Source organism: Salmo salar, chromosome ssa18 (genome assembly GCF_905237065.1).
Source record: "Salmo salar chromosome ssa18, Ssal_v3.1, whole genome shotgun sequence".
Classification (NCBI taxonomy): Eukaryota; Metazoa; Chordata; class Actinopteri; order Salmoniformes; family Salmonidae; genus Salmo; species Salmo salar.
In genome coordinates this window covers 79,509,529-79,529,278 of record NC_059459.1, presented here as the reverse complement: position 1 = coordinate 79,529,278, position 19,750 = coordinate 79,509,529, and the positions used below count along the sequence as shown (strand labels likewise).

The following is a 19,750-nucleotide window of genomic DNA, read 5'->3' as shown; positions in this document are numbered from 1 at the left end:
TCACCTAGTAACACATATGGAATCACCTAGTAACAGATATGGAATCCCCTTAGTAACACATATGGAATCACCTAGTAACACATATGGAATCACCTAGTAACACATATGGAATCCCCTAGTAACACATATGGAATCACCTAGTAACACATATGGAATCCCCTAGTAACACATATGGAATCCCCTTAGTAACACATATGGAATCACCTAGTAACACATATGGAATCCCCTTAGTAACACATATGGAATCACCTAGTAACACATATGGAATCCCTTTAGTAACACATATGGAATCACCTAGTAACACATATGGAATCACCTAGTAACACATATGGAATCCCCTTAGTAACACATATGGAATCCCCTAGTAACACATATGGAATCCCCTTAGTAACACATATGGAATCACCTAGTAACACATATGGAATCACCTAGTAACACAAATGGAATCACCTAGTAACACATATGGAATCACCTAGTAACAGATATGGAATCCCCTTAGTAACACATATGGAATCACCTAGTAACACATATGGAATCACCTAGTAACACATATGGAATCCCCTTAGTAACACATATGGAATCACTTAGTAACACATATGGAATCCCCTTAGTAACACATATGGAATCCCCTTAGTAACACATATGGAATCACCTAGTAACACATATGGAATCACCTAGTAACACATATGGAATCACCTAGTAACACATATGGAATCACCTAGTAACACATATGGAATCACCTAGTAACACATATGGAATCCCCTTAGTAACACATATGGAATCCCCTAGTAACACATATGGAATCCCCTTAGTAACACATATGGAATCACCTAGTAACACATATGGAATCCCCTAGTAACACATATGGAATCCCCTAGTAACACATATGGAATCCCCTTAGTAACACATATGGAATCCCTTAGTAACACATATGGAATCCCCTAGTAACACATATGGAATCCCCTTAGTAACACATATGGAATCCCCTTAGTAACACATATGGAATCACCTAGTAACACATATGGAATCACCTAGTAACACATATGGAATCCCCTTAGTAACACATATGGAATCACCTAGTAACACATATGGAATCCCATTAGTAACACATATGGAATCCCCTTAGTAACACATATGGAATCCCCTAGTAACACATATGGAATCCCCTTAGTAACACATATGGAATCCCCTAGTAACACATATGGAATCCCCTTAGTAACACATATGGAATCACCTAGTAACACATATGGAATCCCCTTAGTAACACATATGGAATCCCCTAGTAACACATATGGAATCCCCTTAGTAACACATATGGAATCCCCTAGTAACACATATGGAATCCCCTAGTAACACATATGGAATCCCCTTAGTAACACATATGGAATCACCTAGTAACACATATGGAATCCCCTAGTAACACATATGGAATCCCCTAGTAACACATATGGAATCCCCTAGTAACACATATGGAATCCCCTTAGTAAACACATATGGAATCACCTAGTAACACATATGGAATCCCCTTAGTAACACATATGGAATCACCTAGTAACACATATGGAATCCCCTTAGTAACACATATGGAATCACCTAGTAACACATATGGAATCACCTAGTAACACATATGGAATCCCCTTAGTAACACATATGGAATCCCCTAGTAACACATATGGAATCCCCTTAGTAACACATATGGAATCACCTAGTAACACATATGGAATCACCTAGTAACACATATGGAATCACCTAGTAACACATATGGAATCACCTAGTAACAGATATGGAATCACCTTAGTAACACATATGGAATCAACTAGTAACACATATGGAATCACCTAGTAACACATATGGAATCCCCTTAGTAACACATATGGAATCACCTAGTAACACATATGGAATCCCCTTAGTAACACATATGGAATCACCTAGTAACACATATGGAATCACCTAGTAACACATATGGAATCCCCTAGTAACACATATGGAATCACCTAGTAACAAATATGGAATCCCTTAGTAACACATATGGAATCCCCTAGTAACACATATGGAATCACCCTAGTAACACATATGGAATCACCTAGTAACACATATGGAATCCCCTAGTAACACATATGGAATCCCCTAGTAACACATATGGAATCACCTAGTAACACATATGGAATCCCCTAGTAACACATATGGAATCCCCTAGTAACACATATGGAATCCCCTTAGTAACACATATGGAATCCCCTAGTAACACATATGGAATCCCCTTAGTAACACATATGGAATCACCTAGTAACACATATGGAATCCCCTAGTAACACATATGGAATCACCTAGTAACACATATGGAATCACCTAGTAACACATATGGAATCACCTTAGTAACACATATGGAATCCCCTAGTAACACATATGGAATCCCCTTAGTAACACATATGGAATCACCTAGTAACACATATGGAATCCCCTAGTAACACATATGGAATCCCCTAGTAACACATATGGAATCCCTTAGTAACACATATGGAATCCCCTTAGTAACACATATGGAATCACCTAGTAACACATATGGAATCCCCTAGTAACACATATGGAATCCCCTAGTAACAAATATGGAATCCCCTTAGTAACACATATGGAATCACCTAGTAACACATATGGAATCACCTTAGTAACACATATGGAATCACCTAGTAACACATATGGAATCCCCTTAGTAACACATATGGAATCCCCTAGTAACACATATGGAATCACCTTAGTAACACATATGGAATCACCTAGTAACACATATGGAATCACCCTAGTAACACATATGGAATCCCCTTATGTAACACATATGGAATCACCTAGTAACACATATGGAATCACCTAGTAACACATATGGAATCCCCTTAGTAACACATATGGAATCACCTAGTAACACATATGGAATCCCTTAGTAACACATATGGAATCCCCTTAGTAACACATATGGAATCACCTAGTAACACATATGGAATCCCCTTAGTAACACATATGGAATCACCTAGTAACACATATGGAATCCCCTTAGTAACACAAATGGAATCACCTAGTAACACATATGGAATCACCTAGTAACAGATATGGAATCCCCTTAGTAACACATATGGAATCCCTTAGTAACACATATGGAATCACCTAGTAACACATATGGAATCACCTAGTAACACATATGGAATCACCTAGTAACACATATGGAATCACCTAGTAACACATATGGAATCACCTAGTAACACATATGGAATCCCCTAGTAACACATATGGAATCACCTAGTAACACATATGGAATCCCCTTAGTAACACATATGGAATCACCTAGTAACACATATGGAATCCCCTAGTAACACATATGGAATCCCCTAGTAACACATATGGAATCCCCTTAGTAACACATATGGAATCCCCTTAGTAACACATATGGAATCACCTAGTAACACATATGGAATCCCCTTAGTAACACATATGGAATCCCCTTAGTAACACATATGGAATCACCTAGTAACACATATGGAATCACCTAGTAACACATATGGAATCCCCTAGTAACACATATGGAATCACCTAGTAACACATATGGAATCCCTTAGTAACACATATGGAATCCCCTTAGTAACACATATGGAATCCCCTAGTAACACATATGGAATCCCCTTAGTAACACATATGGAATCACCTAGTAACACATATGGAATCCCCTTAGTAACACATATGGAATCACCTAGTAACACATATGGAATCCCCTTAGTAACACATATGGAATCCCCTAGTAACACATATGGAATCCCCTTAGTAACACATATGGAATCCCCTAGTAACACATATGGAATCACCTAGTAACACATATGGAATCCCCTAGTAACACATATGGAATCACCTTAGTAACACATATGGAATCACCTAGTAACACATATGGAATCACCTAGTAACACATATGGAATCCCTAGTAACACATATGGAATCCCCTAGTAACACATATGGAATCCCCTTAGTAACACATATGGAATCACCTAGTAACACATATGGAATCACCTAGTAACACATATGGAATCACCTAGTAACACATATGGAATCCCCTTAGTAACACATATGGAATCCCCTAGTAACACATATGGAATCCCCTTAGTAACACATATGGAATCACCTAGTAACACATATGGAATCACCTAGTAACACATATGGAATCCCCTAGTAACACATATGGAATCACCTAGTAACAGATATGGAATCACCTAGTAACACATATGGAATCACCTAGTAACACATATGGAATCACCTAGTAACACATATGGAATCCCCTAGTAACACATATGGAATCACCTAGTAACACATATGGAATCCCCTAGTAACACATATGGAATCCCCTTAGTAACACATATGGAATCACCTAGTAACACATATGGAATCCCCTTAGTAACACATATGGAATCACCTAGTAACACATATGGAATCCCCTTTAGTAACACATATGGAATCACCTAGTAACACATATGGAATCACCTAGTAACACATATGGAATCCCCTTAGTAACACATATGGAATCCCCTAGTAACACATATGGAATCCCCTTAGTAACACATATGGAATCACCTAGTAACACATATGGAATCACCTAGTAACACAAATGGAATCACCTAGTAACACATATGGAATCACCTAGTAACAGATATGGAATCCCCTTAGTAACACATATGGAATCACCTAGTAACACATATGGAATCACCTTAGTAACACATATGGAATCCCCTTAGTAACACATATGGAATCACCTAGTAACACATATGGAATCACCTTAGTAACACATATGGAATCCCCTAGTAACACATATGGAATCACCTAGTAACACATATGGAATCCCCTAGTAACACATATGGAATCACCTAGTAACACATATGGAATCACCTAGTAACACATATGGAATCACCTAGTAACACATATGGAATCACCTTAGTAACACATATGGAATCACCTAGTAACACATATGGAATCCCCTAGTAACACATATGGAATCACCTAGTAACACATATGGAATCCCCTTAGTAACACATATGGAATCACCTAGTAACACATATGGAATCACCTTAGTAACACATATGGAATACCTTAGTAACACATATGGAATCACCTAGTAACACATATGGAATCACCTTAGTAACACATATGGAATCCCCTTAGTAACACATATGGAATCACCTAGTAACACATATGGAATCACCTAGTAACACATATGGAATCACCTTAGTAACACATATGGAATCACCTAGTAACACATATGGAATCCCCATTAGTAACACATATGGAATCACCTTAGTAACACATATGGAATCACCTAGTAACACATATGGAATCACCTTAGTAACACATATGGAATCCCCTAGTAACACATATGGAATCCCCTTAGTAACACATATGGAATCACCTAGTAACACATATGGAATCCCCTTAGTAACACATATGGAATCCCCTAGTAACACATATGGAATCCCCTTAGTAACACATATGGAATCACCCTAGTAACACATATGGAATCACCTAGTAACACATATGGAATCCCCTTAGTAACACATATGGAATCACCTAGTAACACATATGGAATCCCCTTAGTAACACATATGGAATCCCCTAGTAACACATATGGAATCCCCTAGTAACACATATGGAATCCCCTTAGTAACACATATGGAATCACCTAGTAACACATATGGAATCCCCTTAGTAACACATATGGAATCACCTAGTAACACATATGGAATCCCCTTAGTAACACATATGGAATCACCTAGTAACACATATGGAATCACCTAGTAACACATATGGAATCCCCTTAGTAACACATATGGAATCACCTAGTAACACATATGGAATCCCCTTAGTAACACATATGGAATCACCTAGTAACACATATGGAATCACCTAGTAACACATATGGAATCACCTAGTAACACATATGGAATCACCTAGTAACACATATGGAATCCCTTAGTAACACATATGGAATCACCTAGTAACACATATGGAATCACCTAGTAACACATATGGAATCACCTTAGTAACACATATGGAATCACCTAGTAACACATATGGAATCCCTTAGTAACACATATGGAATCACCTAGTAACACATATGGAATCACCTAGTAACACATATGGAATCACCTAGTAACACATATGGAATCACCTAGTAACACATATGGAATCACCTTAGTAACACATATGGAATCACCTAGTAACACATATGGAATCACCTAGTAACACATATGGAATCACCTAGTAACACATATGGAATCACCTAGTAACACATATGGAATCCCCTAGTAACACATATGGAATCACCCTTAGTAACACATATGGAATCACCTAGTAACACATATGGAATCCCCCTAGTAACACATATGGAATCCCCTAGTAACACATATGGAATCCCCTAGTAACACATATGGAATCCCCTAGTAACACATATGGAATCACCTAGTAACACATATGGAATCACCTAGTAACACATATGGAATCACCTAGTAACACATATGGAATCCCTTAGTAACACATATGGAATCACCTAGTAACACATATGGAATCCCCTTAGTAACACATATGGAATCACCTAGTAACACATATGGAATCCCCTAGTAACACATATGGAATCCCCTTAGTAACACATATGGAATCACCTTAGTAACACATATGGAATCCCCTTAGTAACACATATGGAATCACCTAGTAACACATATGGAATCCCCTAGTAACACATATGGAATCACCCTAGTAACACATATGGAATCACCTAGTAACACATATGGAATCACCTAGTAACACATATGGAATCCCCTAGTAACACATATGGAATCACCTTAGTAACACATATGGAATCACCTTAGTAACACATATGGAATCACCTAGTAACACATATGGAATCACCTTAGTAACACATATGGAATCACCTAGTAACACATATGGAATCCCCTTAGTAACACATATGGAATCACCTAGTAACACATATGGAATCACCTTAGTAACACATATGGAATCACCTAGTAACACATATGGAATCCCCTAGTAACACATATGGAATCACCTTAGTAACACATATGGAATCACCTAGTAACACATATGGAATCACCTAGTAACACATATGGAATCACCTAGTAACACATATGGAATCACCTAGTAACACATATGGAATCACCTTAGTAACACATATGGAATCACCTAGTAACACATATGGAATCCCCTAGTAACACATATGGAATCACCTAGTAACACATATGGAATCCCCTTAGTAACACATATGGAATCCCCTTAGTAACACATATGGAATCACCTAGTAACACATATGGAATCCCCTTAGTAACACATATGGAATCACCTAGTAACACATATGGAATCCCCTTAGTAACACATATGGAATCCCCTAGTAACACATATGGAATCCCCTAGTAACACATATGGAATCCCCTTAGTAACACATATGGAATCACCTAGTAACACATATGGAATCCCCTAGTAACACATATGGAATCCCCTAGTAACACATATGGAATCACCTAGTAACACATATGGAATCACCTTAGTAACACATATGGAATCACCTAGTAACACATATGGAATCCCCTTAGTAACACATATGGAATCACCTAGTAACACATATGGAATCCCCTTAGTAACACATATGGAATCACCTAGTAACACATATGGAATCACCTAGTAACACATATGGAATCCCCTTAGTAACACATATGGAATCACCTAGTAACACATATGGAATCACCTTAGTAACACATATGGAATCACCTAGTAACACATATGGAATCACCTAGTAACACATATGGAATCACCTAGTAACACATATGGAATCACCTAGTAACACATATGGAATCACCTTAGTAACACATATGGAATCACCTAGTAACACATATGGAATCACCTAGTAACACATATGGAATCCCCTTAGTAACACATATGGAATCACCTAGTAACACATATGGAATCACCTAGTAACACATATGGAATCCCCTAGTAACACATATGGAATCACCTAGTAACACATATGGAATCCCCTTAGTAACACATATGGAATCCCCTAGTAACACATATGGAATCACCTAGTAACACATATGGAATCACCTTAGTAACACATATGGAATCCCCTAGTAACACATATGGAATCACCTAGTAACACATATGGAATCACCTAGTAACACATATGGAATCCCCTAGTAACACATATGGAATCCCCTTAGTAACACATATGGAATCCCCTAGTAACACATATGGAATCACCTAGTAACACATATGGAATCCCCTAGTAACACATATGGAATCCCCTTAGTAACACATATGGAATCACCTAGTAACACATATGGAATCCCCTTAGTAACACATATGGAATCCCCTAGTAACACATATGGAATCACCTAGTAACACATATGGAATCACCTAGTAACACATATGGAATCACCTTAGTAACACATATGGAATCACCTAGTAACACATATGGAATCACCTAGTAACACATATGGAATCCCCTTAGTAACACATATGGAATCCCCTAGTAACACATATGGAATCCCCTTAGTAACACATATGGAATCACCTAGTAACACATATGGAATCACCTAGTAACACATATGGAATCACCTAGTAACACATATGGAATCACCTAGTAACACATATGGAATCCCCTTAGTAACACATATGGAATCACCTAGTAACACATATGGAATCACCTAGTAACACATATGGAATCACCTAGTAACACATATGGAATCACCTAGTAACACATATGGAATCACCTAGTAACACATATGGAATCACCTAGTAACACATATGGAATCACCTAGTAACACATATGGAATCCCCTAGTAACACATATGGAATCCCCTTAGTAACACATATGGAATCACCTAGTAACACATATGGAATCACCTTAGTAACACATATGGAATCACCTAGTAACACATATGGAATCCCCTTAGTAACACATATGGAATCCCCTTAGTAACACATATGGAATCACCTAGTAACACATATGGAATCACCTTAGTAACACATATGGAATCACCTAGTAACACATATGGAATCCCTTAGTAACACATATGGAATCACCTAGTAACACATATGGAATCACCTAGTAACACATATGGAATCACCTAGTAACACATATGGAATCACCTAGTAACACATATGGAATCACCTAGTAACACATATGGAATCACCTAGTAACACATATGGAATCACCTAGTAACACATATGGAATCCCCTTAGTAACACATATGGAATCACCTAGTAACACATATGGAATCACCTTAGTAACACATATGGAATCACCTAGTAACACATATGGAATCACCTAGTAACACATATGGAATCCCCTTAGTAACACATATGGAATCACCTAGTAACACATATGGAATCACCTTAGTAACACATATGGAATCACCTAGTAACACATATGGAATCACCTAGTAACACATATGGAATCACCTAGTAACACATATGGAATCACCTTAGTAACACATATGGAATCACCTAGTAACACATATGGAATCCACCTAGTAACACATATGGAATCACCTAGTAACACATATGGAATCCCCTAGTAACACATATGGAATCCCCTAGTAACACATATGGAATCACCTAGTAACACATATGGAATCACCTAGTAACACATATGGAATCACCTAGTAACACATATGGAATCCCCTAGTAACACATATGGAATCCCCTAGTAACACATATGGAATCACCTAGTAACACATATGGAATCACCTAGTAACACATATGGAATCACCTAGTAACACATATGGAATCACCTAGTAACACATATGGAATCACCTTAGTAACACATATGGAATCACCTAGTAACACATATGGAATCCCCTTAGTAACACATATGGAATCACCTAGTAACACATATGGAATCCCCTAGTAACACATATGGAATCACCTAGTAACACATATGGAATCACCTAGTAACACATATGGAATCACCTAGTAACACATATGGAATCCCCTAGTAACACATATGGAATCACCTAGTAACACATATGGAATCCCCTTAGTAACACATATGGAATCCCCTAGTAACACATATGGAATCACCTTAGTAACACATATGGAATCACCTAGTAACACATATGGAATCACCTTAGTAACACATATGGAATCACCTAGTAACACATATGGAATCACCTAGTAACACATATGGAATCACCTAGTAACACATATGGAATCACCTAGTAACACATATGGAATCACCTAGTAACACATATGGAATCACCTTAGTAACACATATGGAATCACCTAGTAACACATATGGAATCACCTAGTAACACATATGGAATCACCTTAGTAACACATATGGAATCACCTAGTAACACATATGGAATCACCTAGTAACACATATGGAATCACCTTAGTAACACATATGGAATCACCTAGTAACACATATGGAATCCCCTTAGTAACACATATGGAATCACCTTAGTAACACATATGGAATCACCTAGTAACACATATGGAATCCCCTTAGTAACACATATGGAATCACCTAGTAACACATATGGAATCACCTAGTAACACATATGGAATCCCCTAGTAACACATATGGAATCACCTAGTAACACATATGGAATCACCTTAGTAACACATATGGAATCACCTAGTAACACATATGGAATCACCTTAGTAACACATATGGAATCACCTAGTAACACATATGGAATCACCTAGTAACACATATGGAATCCCCTTAGTAACACATATGGAATCACCTAGTAACACATATGGAATCCCCTTAGTAACACATATGGAATCCCCTTTGTAACACATATGGAATCACCTAGTAACACATATGGAATCCCCTTAGTAACACATATGGAATCACCTAGTAACACATATGGAATCACCTAGTAACACATATGGAATCACCTAGTAACACATATGGAATCACCTAGTAACACATATGGAATCACCTAGTAACACATATGGAATCACCTAGTAACACATATGGAATCACCTAGTAACACATATGGAATCCCCTAGTAACACATATGGAATCACCTAGTAACACATATGGAATCCCCTTAGTAACACATATGGAATCACCTAGTAACACATATGGAATCACCTAGTAACACATATGGAATCCCCTTAGTAACACATATGGAATCACCTAGTAACACATATGGAATCCCCTTAGTAACACATATGGAATCACCTTAGTAACACATATGGAATCACCTAGTAACACATATGGAATCACCTTAGTAACACATATGGAATCACCTAGTAACACATATGGAATCACCTAGTAACACATATGGAATCACCTAGTAACACATATGGAATCACCTAGTAACACATATGGAATCCCCTAGTAACACATATGGAATCACCTAGTAACACATATGGAATCACCTAGTAACACATATGGAATCACCTTAGTAACACATATGGAATCACCTAGTAACACATATGGAATCACCTAGTAACACATATGGAATCACCTTAGTAACACATATGGAATCCCCTAGTAACACATATGGAATCCCCTTAGTAACACATATGGAATCACCTAGTAACACATATGGAATCACCTAGTAACACATATGGAATCACCTAGTAACACATATGGAATCCCCTTAGTAACACATATGGAATCACCTAGTAACACATATGGAATCACCTAGTAACACATATGGAATCACCTAGTAACACATATGGAATCACCTAGTAACACATATGGAATCACCTAGTAACACATATGGAATCACCTAGTAACACATATGGAATCACCTAGTAACACATATGGAATCCCCTTAGTAACACATATGGAATCCCCTTAGTAACACATATGGAATCACCTAGTAACACATATGGAATCCCCTTAGTAACACATATGGAATCACCTAGTAACACATATGGAATCCCCTTAGTAACACATATGGAATCCCCTTAGTAACACATATGGAATCACCTAGTAACACATATGGAATCCCCTTAGTAACACATATGGAATCACCTAGTAACACATATGGAATCCCCTTAGTAACACATATGGAATCACCTAGTAACCAAAAAAAGACCAGTCAAAACCTTGGACACACCTACTTTTTTGGTTACTACAGTTTTTCTTAATTTGTTTTACTATTTTCTAAATTGTAGAATAATAGTGAAGACATCAAAATTATGAAATAACACATATGGAATCATGTAGTAACCAAAAAAGTGTTCAACAAATCAAATGTTTTACAAATATTTTTAGATTCTTCAAAGTAGCCACCCTTTGCCTTGATGACAGCTTTGCACACTCTTGGCATTCTCTCAACAGCAGGACAATAGACTCTTGCCGAGTTTAGGGGCTTTAAATGTATTAATGGAGGTTAGCGAGGTAAGTCACTTCTCCCATCTCTTTGCATAGCCCACCAAATACACTGTTTTCTAACTACATCTGGATGGATCCATAACGAATTACTATGAGAATAAATATCACTGAATGACAGAATAAAGTAGGCTAATGCAATAAATATCCCTGAATGACAGAATAAAGTAGGCTAATGAAATTGAAGGCAACAAATTGTTGCTTACTGAAACACCCAAAGTCATCCAATTGTTATCATAGGATTTGAAGCAAAAGCCGACCCGCGTGTGGTCAACTATTTCAGCACCGTTTCACGCTGCCTTGAGACAAGCATGGGGACTCGTCTTTTTTGGGAATCTTCATTAGCCTACAATTAGGGTGTGGAAATGTTAGGATTATTTTGCTCTTCATTCGCAGTCACTTAGTAGCCTAGGCCTACTCCCGACCGGTAATGTTGTACAGCTCCATTTTATCCTACCAGAAACCCTGAGGCCTACTCCCGACCGGTAATGTTGTACAGCGCCATTTTATCCTACCAGAAACCCTGAGGCCTACATAGGCTACTGTAAGAAATGCATTTTCGTTTTTTCTTGGAATGGAAACGCCATAATATTAATCAATTTAACTAAGCTACGTTTCAGTATAAACAGCACAAGAAATACAATACTAATTTACAAACAAATTGCAATCAATCCCATATAGTCTGTTCTAACAAAAAGAGGTTTTAAAGTCTCTAGTACAGCCAATATTTAAAACAGTCACATACATTTGTTAATTCAATCCCTTTAGCTGACATGTTGAGGTTTATTCATTGTGTTCAAGGATCCGTTTGTTATTTCGTTTTATAACTAAAATGCTTGACTGTATTTAACAAAATGGATGACTTGTATGCTGTGTGATGACATGCACAAATTAATGAATGATTGATATCCTGTATATTGAAGTACAGTAAGCCCTTATGCCAATAAGTAAGTTACACTAAAACAGCTACAGTAAACAGCTGTTAGGCCTTCAGCCTAAACTCTGAGGCCTTCAGCTCCATGTCATTCCAATAACTTAGCTTCTCAAAGACGCCCTCTGGGGGTCGAAACTAGCTTTAACGACAACAATGGCTGTCAGTGAAATACTATGACATCATGCACTTCAACATGCCGTACCATTCCTCAGCACCCCATCAAGCTCTGCTGCAGTATGATGCAATTTTTTTAAAGGAAGAATCCCTGTACCTCTTCTCAAAGTATTACCATACAGGACTTTGCAGCTGTCGCTTGACTTTTTTCTGCCATTTTTCCAACTTTTCCAATGACTCCAAAATAATTGATCCTCGACTCCTGGTGTGGATTCCTAAGACTCAGTATTTTTGGAAGGGAGGAGACTGATTAGTTGCGTACTTTCGAGAACACAAACACATGCATTTTTCAAAGCGAGCACGCGAGGGACGGAGAGAGAGGGGAGGGGCAGAGTATAGGCAGGTCAGCCACCAGACAGTCAGTCAGAACCGTGCACTAGGTCTATCTATCAGTAGACAGGTCAGCCACCAGACAGTCAGAACCGTGCACTAGGTCTATCTATCAGTATAGACAGGTCAGCCACCAGACAGTCAGAACCGTGCACTAGGTCTATCTATCAGTATAGGCAGGTCAGCCACCAGACAGTCAGAACCGTGTACTAGGTCTATCTATCAGTATAGACAGGTCAGCCACCAGACAGTCAGAACCGTGCACTAGGTCTATCTATCAGTATAGACAGGTCAGCCACCAGACAGTCAGAACCGTACACTAGGTCTATCTATCAGTATAGGCAGGTCAGCCACCAGACAGTCAGAACCGTGCACTAGGTCTATCTATCAGTATAGGCAGGTCAGCCACCAGACAGACAGAACCGTGCACTAGGTCTATCTATCAGTATAGGCAGGTCAGCCACCAGACAGTCAGAACCGTGCACTAGGTCTATCTATCAGTATAGGCAGGTCAGCCACCAGACAGACAGAACCGTGCACTAGGTCTATCTATCAGTATAGACAGGTCAGCCACCAGACAGTCAGAACCGTGCACTAGGCCTATCTATCAGTATAGGCAGGTCAGCCACCAGACAGACAGAACCGTGCACTAGGTCTATCTATCAGTATAGGCAGGTCAGCCACCAGACAGACAGAACCGTGCACTAGGTCTATCTATCAGTATAGACAGGTCAGCCACCAGACAGTCAGAACCGTGCACTAGGTCTATCTATCAGTATAGACAGGTCAGCCACCAGACAGACAGAACCGTGCACTAGGTCTATCTATCAGTATAGACTGACTTTGGCAATGTTAACATATGTTTCCCATGCCAATAAAGCCCCTGGAATTTTTTTTTTTAAATTGAATTGAGAGAGCGAGACAGAGATACAGAGAGAGACAGAGAGAGAGAGAGAGAAAGAGAGACCGAGAAGCCAGTAAAAAGACAGATTGTCCCTCCCAGGGAGCCGTACTACTGCCAAAAAAAAAAACTGCCTCTTTTTCCTCTTCGTCCTCTGTTATGATTTGACACTGACTGCACCATGTGTATGTTTCCTGTGTCATCTCCAAACGTTAAAATCTAGGCTACTTATCCATCTACTAGCCTAGATTATGTCACGGTTGTGACCACTTACAGTTAGGCTACCACATGTTTTCTATCCTTACTGTTTGAGGTCATCGGGCAAAATGTTTAGCAGAGAAAAATACAACTGTCAGTAAAACCATTAGTTTGCATTTACAACAACAACAACAACAACAACAACAAAAGGCCCTAAATGATTGGCAGGAGAAGAGGCTTTCTCCCTCTTTTTCACGATCGACAATTGAATCAGGTGGATTGTGATTTGCTATAATTAGTGGACTGGAAGTGCGTTGGTTGGCGAAGCAGGAAGACGGGAGCGAGCAAGAGACTGGAAAACAGATGGCTCTCGGTATGGAATATAATAAATCAAGAAACGGTAAACGGACAAAACTGACAGCTGAGAACAACGTTTATTTCTTTTTAAAAAATGGTCCGTTTGCCTCTCGCTCTCCCGTAAAAAAAAAAAATCACTAACCTATACTAGCCTATACGTCTGCTACTAAAGGATTTCTTCAAACGTGACTAGCCCTCCCCCGTATAATTGATATTAGTTGAGACAGGGGGATCCCTTGAGAAATCTAATTTAGTGAGGGGGGGGAAGCAGATAGCAGTGGTGTGTATTCATGGACGCCAAGGGAAGCCAGGCTTCCCCAAACAAACTGACAAAAACAACAACAAGAAAAACCATTGTATCTTCCGCCTCTGTGTTTCATAAATGTCCTTCAATTCGCAAGAGGCAAGAGGCTGAATGTATCTCACTGGAGAAAGCATCAGAGAGAGAGAGAGAAACAGCAATCCTCTGTCTCTATATGTGTAGCCCATCTATCTGATGCTGTCTGGTCAAAAAGACTATGATATTGTTGCTGCCAGTAGCATTGAATGCAAGGGAATGAAGCCAGCGAGCATTTGGCCCCCCTTGATAAACAAATCATACAATAATAGCCAATGGGCATTGAACTAAACTGAGAATGGTCCTGGCGCACACCAAATAAAAACTGTCAAAGGAAGTCAGTTTGGATTTGGCTTCACACCAATCACATCAGATCAAGCCAAAAGTCATTAACAGAAAAAAAAACTTGAATTATTGCATCTGTTTGTATTGTCCTCCGGCGGCTAGCTAGCTAAAATTGGCCCTTTCCTAAATTAGCCATGGACAGAAATTGGAATTTGGACTTGTGGTTTTACATAATTCTCCGTACTGGCCAATGATTATAACAATGATTCTGATCCAACCATAAACTGCGCCTCTGGCCTGAGAGGATGTAGCTAGATGTAATAGGCTAATGTTAACTAGCTGGCTAATCGTTGCCCATGAAAGAAAGTTAGGCTAGCAAGCTAGCATTTTAGCCAGGTAGCCTAGGACAACAAAAACTAAAAGTGTTTACCCTATAACTGAGTGATAGACCGTTTACTGTATAACAGAGTGATAGACTGTTTACTGTATGACAGAGTGATAGACTGTTTACTGTATGACAGAGTGATAGACCGTTTACTGTATAACAGAGTGATAGACTGTTTACTGTATAACAGAGTGATAGACTGTTTACTGTATAACAGAGTGATAGACTGTTTACTGTATAACAGAGTGATAGACCGTTTACTGTATGACAGAGTGATAGACCGTTTACTGTATGACAGAGTGATAGACTGTTTACTGTATGACAGAGTGATAGACAGTTTACTGTATGACAGAGTGATAGACTGTTTACTGTATGACAGAGTGATAGACAGTGTACTGTATGACAGAGTGATAGACCGTTTACTGTATGACAGAGTGATAGACTGTTTACTGTATGACAGAGTGATAGACTGTTTACTGTATGACAGAGTGATAGACTGTTTACTGTATAACAGAGTGATAGACCGTTTACTGTATGACAGAGTGATAGACTGTTTACTGTATGACAGAGTGATAGACTGTTTACTGTATGACAGAGTGATAGACAGTGTACTGTATGACAGAGTGATAAACTGTTTATGCAACATCAAAGAGAAGAGGTAATTTGTGTTTCAACTTGCATGCTCACACACACACACACACACACACACACACACACACACACACACACACACACACACACACACACACACACACACACACACACACACACACACACACACAGGAATCAGTACCGTGGACAGCCACATCATATTTAGCTTACGTTGGACTAAATCGTTTTTGGTATCTTTTAGTTGTCACTGTATTAGACAAAGCAGAGGTGATTTGTTGAAGTGTTGAAGTGTGTAAATGTTGCTGGACTAGTGGAGGAAGCTCCTGTTTTCTTGGCGACTTGAGGTAACTAAATCAATAGTTGTTTTCCGACAGTTTCAGACTACTAAACATGAACTTGATCGACCATGCTGTAGGTCATGTAACTGTTGGTTACATGCTAAATGTTTTGTGAACTTCACAGCACAGATGTTGCTCTGCGGTTTAGTGATGAAACAAAGGTGTGGTTCACTTTATTCTGCCACTGCGTCTTCTTATTGTCTCAGCCTTTAGGCCTGTACAGCATAACACGGTGTCAAGACACATCAACTAACAGGTTATAGAGCAAACAACGCTACTGTCACAACACACAGGTCGGAAGAGGACAGAGAGATGGAGGGAGAGAGAGAGAGAGATGGAGAGGACAGAGAGATGAGGGAGGGAGAGAGAGATGGAGAGAGAGAGAGAGATGGTGAGGACAGAGAGATGGAGGGAGAGAGAGAGAGATGGAGAGGACAGAGAGATGAGGGAGGGAGAGACGGGGAGAAGACAGAGCTGGAGGGAGAGAGAGAGAGATGGAGAGAGAGAGATGTGAGGACAGAGAGATGGAGGGAGGGAGAAAGATGGAGAGAGAGAGAGAGAGAGAGAGAGAGAGAGAGAGATGGTGAGGACAGAGATGGAGGGAGGGAGAGAGATGGAGAGAGAGAGAGAGACGGTGAGGACAGAGAGATGGAGGGAGGGAGAGAGATGGAGAGAGAGAGAGACGGTGAGGACAGAGAGATGGAGGGAGGGAGAGAGATGGAGAGAGAGAGAGACGGTGAGGACAGAGAGATGGAGGGAGGGAGAGAGATGGAGAGAGAGACGGTGAGGACAGAGAGATGGAGGGAGAGAGAGAGATGGTGAGGACAGAGAGATGGAGGGAGAGAGAGATGGTGAGGACAGAGAGATGGAGGGAGAGAGAGAGATGGAGAGAGAGAGAGAGACGGTGAGGACAGAGATGGAGGGAGGGAGAGAGATGGTGAGGACAGAGAGATGGAGGGAGAGAGAGATGGTGAGGACAGAGAGATGGAGGGAGAGAGAGAGATGGAGAGAGAGAGAGAGAGACGGTGAGGACAGAGATGGAGGGAGGGAGAGAGATGGAGGGAGGGAGAGACGGGGAGAGGACAGAGAGATGGAGGGAGAGAGAGAGATGGTGAGGTAGGTAGATGAGGCAGGGAGCAGCGGTCGTGGCAGGCAGACTGCAATGCAGACATGCAGCAGACTGCACAGGAAATATGGAGGGGGAGATGAAGGGAGAGAGGAAAGGAACGGGGGAGGGATGCAGGCATGGCTGAGGATGGAGAGATGGGAATATCAGCCGACCAAAAGAAACATCCAGGCTGTCGTCTTGAGTAGGACTAGTTCTATATGCTGTGGAATAGGACAGGCTGCTTCCTATTAATAATGTGTTTAGGACAGGCTACTTCCTATTAATAATGTGTTTAGGACAGGCTACAGCTGCCTATTGATAATGTGTTTAGGACAGGCTGCTTCCTATTAATAATGTGTTTAGGACAGGCTACTGCTTATTAATAATGTGTTTAGGACAGGCTACAGCTGCCTATTGATAATGTGTTTAGGACAGGCTCCTGCCTATTAATAATGTGTTTAGGACAGGCTACTGCTTATTAATAATGTTTTTAGGACAGGCTACAGCTGCCTATTGATAATGTCTTTAGGACAGGCTGCTGCCTATTAATAATGTGTTTAGGACAGGCTACTGCCTATTGATAATGTATATAGGACAGGCCACTGCCTATTAATAATGTGTTTAGGACAGGCTACAGCTGCCTATTGATAATGTGTTTAGGACAGGTTACAGCTACCTATTGATAATGTGTTTAGGACAGGCTACAGCTGCCTATTCATAATGTGTTTAGGACAGGCTACAGCTGCCTATTGATAATGTGTTTAGGACAGGCTCAGCTACCTATTGATAATGTGTTTAGGACAGGCTACAGCTGCCTATTGATAATGTGTTTAGGACAGGCTCAGCTACCTATTGATCATGTGTTTAGGACATGCTATAGCTACCTATTCATAATGTGTTTAGGACAGGCTACAGCTACCTATTGATAATGTGTTTAGGACAGGCTGGGGCTACCTATTGATAATGTGTTTAGGACAGGCTACAGCTACCTATTGATAATGTGTTTAGGACAGGCTCAGCTACCTAGTGATAATGTGTTTAGGACAGGCTCAGCTACCTATTGATAATGTGTTTAGGACAGGCTACAGCTGCCTATTTATAATGTGTTTAGGACAGGCTACAGCTGCCTATTCATAATGAGTTTCAGAGGGCTGCATCAAACAGCCTGAAATACACTACATGGCCAAAAGTATGTGGACAACCCTTGAAATTGGTGCATTCTACTATTTCAGCCACACCCGTTGCTGACAGGTGTATAAAATCGAGCACACAGCCATGCAATCTCCATAGACAAACATTGGCAGTAGAATGGCTCGTACTGAAGAGCTCAGTGACTTTCAACATGGCACCGTCATAGGATGTCACCTTCCAACAAGTAAGTTTGTCAAATTTCT

The 19,750-nt window shown here is 39.8% G+C and overlaps 1 protein-coding gene across 1 annotated transcript in view; it reads right to left on the bottom strand.

Moving 5' to 3' along the window:
• LOC106578145 (transmembrane protein 151A) overlaps positions 1–19,750 on the bottom strand; it is an 82,210-nt gene that overhangs the window by 57,360 nt on the left and 5,100 nt on the right. The window lies entirely within an intron of this gene.